We start from the raw sequence: 4,849 nt of genomic DNA, 5'->3' as shown, positions 1-4,849 counted from the left end.
AAAATTAAAAAAAATAATAATAATAAATTCTAAGTGGCTCCGCATCCTCTTCACCCCCCAGACTGAGCCCTATTTAAGGCACATTCAAAATCCTTTCATTTTACTTCTCTCATCTTGCACACTCCCCCTCACCTTCTGTAAGTCAAGTGAACAAGGAGAGTGTGGATCAGTACAAACATGGCACCCTTAGTAGAAAAACTCAGAAGTTCCTGTTCTAGCTCCAGGAAGTGCAAAATGATCCCTCATGTACATTAATTATATACTTACACTTCACATAGTGCAACAAACTTGTTCTCAATTATTCATATATGAATTATTTAGTTCAGTGATTCTCAGTCCTGACTGATCATTAGAATAACCTGAGGGGCTTTGAAAATACATGTAACATCTTAAATATTATAGTAGATTTTTTTTCCCTCTTCATTTAACAGCCCACAGTGGGTATTTTGGTTGAAGAGCAGTTTTCTACTTTTATTTCAGGGTGGTGCATCCTGGGCTCATAGAGGTTCCTGTTCCTCAGTTTCTCTCCTGGGTATCATCATGTTCCTGTTCCTCAATTTCTCTCCTGGGTACCATCAGGTGTACCAGAACTTTCTTCCCTTCTTCATCAAAGTTTACCTCTTCTAACCTCCATTTCTCCATAGAAATGGAGTCTGGCTAATTTGATTAATTTGGGCTAATAGTAATATTTTTACCTTTTATACTATTTTATAGTTTGTTAGTATCAATGAAAATGTTAACTAACATCTACTGACTGTCCAGGTTTCATACTGGACTCTTCAGTTCATACTAGAATATGGGCTCCCAGAAGACAGAGCTTCTGGTGTGCTTGTTGACTGATGCATGTGAAGCACCTAGAATGGTGCTCAATAAATATTTGTTGAAACAAATGAGTGGATAATCTTTATAATAACATTGAAAGGCGGAATTAGTATCCTCATTCCCCAAGACACATGTGAAGCTCAGATAAATGCTTTGCCCAATACAAACACCTAGGTGGGAGCACAGCCTGGAAGAATTCAGGTTTCAAAGCCTACATTCCTTCACAGCTTCCTCGTCCTCCTAGCCCCATCCCCTTCCCCTTGCTTCTCCCTTTCTACTTCCCCTCACTTCCCTCACTCTTTTGTCCCCATATTTTCATTCCTTTCTCCCTTTTCCCTCTTTCTCATTCTCCTGTCCTTGTCCTGACCTCTCTCTCTCTCTCTTACTTTTCCTCTTTTTCTTCCTTCTCATTTCCCTTTACCTACTCCCTCCATTCCCTGGTTCTTACAGCACTTACAGATAGGGCATTTACTTCCTAAACTTCCATAGCACTGTCAGGTAGGCAGAGCAGTTACTCCTCACTTTACAGAAGAGGACTCTAAGAGAGGTTAATGCCCTGTTCAGTTTCCTATGGCTGTTAGTCGTGGGGCTTCAACCTATTTGTCTTCCCACTCATCTGCTTAGTGCCTGTCCCGGAGCACTCACTGCCTCGTGGGTATCAATGGCTGTGGATAGCAGATGGTGACACTTCTCCTCCAGAACATTCATTAGCTTCCAGCTGAGTGCAGTGGATTCTGAGGTAATTTAGGAAGCGCAGCAGGTTTGTGAAGGAGAGCATGAGGCAGGTGGGACTTGGACCCTTCTCAGACCCCACCGTCTACATGATGGGATGGTTACTCATAATGCTATCTCTTGTGAAGGAGACTCCAGAGCTGATTTCAAAGCCACCAATACATGGGAACACACACAACATCAAAAGCAGTGACTCCAAAGGGTGCCACTTTGGTGAGGAGGGGTTATTTCCTTATTTTAAATCATCTCTTGGAGTCCCAGATAGACAAATGATGCTAACTCATTTTTTATCATGGGCCATCATCTTTTTATTCAGTCTAGTTCATCTCTTGCACTATTCATGATACTCTGTAGCACACCACTAACTTTTTAAAATCTGAATGGCACATTATTTAAGTGTTGATCAACTACTGCAGGTACTGTCTACAGTTATGCCATACTTCTTGGGTGTTTTAAGACATTAAGCCAAGGTCCTGAAGTATCTTAATCTTATATCCATAATGAAACACTTGGTTAAATTCCACACAAGGTCTGGATGTCTTTTTTGTTGTTGTTGCTGTTGATTCTTTCTCTCTCGATCCCTCAGCTTTATGAAAGTATAACTGACAAATAAAATTGTAATATATTTAATGTGTATACTGTAATGATTTGGTGTGCATTTACATTGTGAAATGATTGCCACAATCAAGTTAATTAACACATCTATCTCATGTGATTGCTGTTTTCTGTTTGTTTGTTTTTTGGTTTCTTTGGTGAGAATGCATACATTCTACACTCTCTGCAGATTTCAAATATACAAAACAGAAGTATCAACTATAGTCACCATTCTGTTTATTACATCTTCAGAACTTATTCATTGGATACTTGAAAGTTTGTACCCTTTGACCAACGTCTTCCTCAGGGCCCTGAAAACCACCATCCTATTCTGTTTCTATGAGTTTGACATTTTTTTTCCCCCAGATTCCACATGATACCTACAGTATCTCTCTTTTTCAGGATATTACACTTAGCATGATGCCCTCCAGGCTCATCCATGTTGTTACAAATGGCAGGATTTCCTTTTTTTATATATTTTTAATATGTATTATATTTTATATATTTATATATTATACATATATATATACACATACACACATATATGTATGTATAAAACTGGAGATATAAATCCCGTATGAAATGTGGGATTTCATATATAGATATCTTCCACAGATAATATATATCTTCCACATCTTCTTTATCCATTCATCTGCTCATGGGCACTTAGATTGTTCGTATATTTTGGCTATTGTGAGTAATGTTGCAATGAACATGGGAGGGCAAATATCTCTTCAAGATGATGATTTCATTTCCTTCAAATATATAATTAGAAGTAGGATTTATAGATCATATGGTAGTTCTATTTTTAATTTTTTGAAGAGCCTCCATACTGTTTTCCATATTGCAATACCAGTTTACATTCCCACCAACAGTGTATAAGGACTCCCTTTTCTCCACATCCTGAACAATATTTGTTGTCTTTTTGATAATAGACATACTAGCAGGTGTGGCTGTGGTTTTGATTTACATTTTCCTGATTAGTGATATTGAACATCTTATCATATACCTTTTGGCCATTTGTATGTCTTCTTTGGAAAAATGTAATTTAGATCCTTTGCCCATTTTTAAATTGAATTATTTGATTTTTTTTTTTTTTGGCTTTGAGTTGTAAGAGTTCCTTTATAGTTTGGATATTAACCCTTTATTGGATGTATGGTTTGCAAGTATTTTCTTTCTTGACTCTTTCCTTTGCTATGCAGAAACTTTTTAGTTTAATGTGTCTCATTTGTTTATTTTTGTTTTTGTTGTCTGTGCTTTTGCTGCTGTATCCAAAAAATTATTGCCAAGACTAATATCAAGGAGATTTTCCCCTAGATTTTCTTCTGAGAATCTTATGATTTCAGGTCTTTTCCTTAGGTTTCCTTGAGTTTGTTTTTGTGTATGATATAAGATAAGGGCTCAATTTCATTCTTCTACATATAATTACCCAGTTTTCCCAACCCCATTTATTGAAGAGGCCATCTTTTCCCATTTTGTGTTTTGGTGCCATTGTTGAAAGTTAGTCAACCATCTATGCATGGGTTTATTTTTGGGTTCTCTATTCTGTTCCATTGATCTATGTGTTTATTTTTATGCTAGTACCAGATTGTTTGCTCACTTATATAATCTTGTATGATAGTTTGAAATCACAAAGTGTGATGCTTCAGCTTTGCTCTTTGTACTCAAGGCTGCTTTGCTTGTGGTCTTTTGTGACTCCATGCAAGATTTAGGATTGTTTTTTCTATTTCTATAAAAGGAGCACTGGCATTTTGATAGGCTGATAAACTGAATCTGAAAATAGTTTTCTGTAGTATGGACATTTTACCAGTATTGTTTATTCTAATCCACAAATATGGGCTGTCTTTTCATTTATGTGTGTCTTCTTTAATATTTTTCATTAGTGTTTTATAATTTTCAGTGTACTGATCTTGCACCTTCTTGGGTTAAATTACTACCAAGTATTATATTCTTTTTGATTCCATTGTAATTGGGGCTGTTTTCTTGATTTATCTTTTGTTGTAAGTATATAGAAACACAGCTTAGTTTTGAGGAGCTACGGAGTCTTAATCTGTTCGGGCTGCTATAACAGGAATACCATAGACTGGGTAGTTTATAAAAGACAGACATTCATTTCTCACAGTTGTGGAGTCTGGAAAGTCCAAGATCAAGGGGCTGGAAGATTCTGTGTCTAGTGAGAACCCATTTTCTGGTTCACAGACAATGCCCCTTCACCTTGTCCTCACATTGTAAAAGGGGTCAAGGGAACTTTTGGGGGCCTCTTTTGTAAGGGCACTAATCCCATTTATGCGCAATCCACCTTCACGACTAGGTCACCTTTCAAAAGTTCCATCTCCTAATACTGTTAACTTCGGGGTTAGGATTTCAGTGTATGTATTCTGGAAGGATACAAATATTTGGTCCATAGCACTGAGTAAGCACTGTAAACACAGAGATAGGTAAAGCAGTACTTTTATTATTTGATTTATTGTTTTGTTTGTTATCTCAATGTATTTATTATGGTATATGTTCTTTTTGTGACATGTATACTTATGAATATTTTAGGTTTACTTTTATGTTTGTGGCTTCTTGATGAAAGTGAAAGTGGAGAGTGAAAAAGTTGGCTTAAAGCTCAACATTCAGAAAATGAAGATCATGGCATCCGGTCCCATCACTTCATGGGAAATAGATGGAGAAACAGTTGAAACAGTGTCAGACCTTA

The sequence above is a fragment of the Bison bison genome, unplaced genomic scaffold, assembly GCF_000754665.1.
Source record: "Bison bison bison isolate TAMUID 2011002044 unplaced genomic scaffold, Bison_UMD1.0 scf7180017864242, whole genome shotgun sequence".
Taxonomy (NCBI): Eukaryota; Metazoa; Chordata; class Mammalia; order Artiodactyla; family Bovidae; genus Bison; species Bison bison.
Note: the sequence above shows the minus strand (reverse complement) of the source record.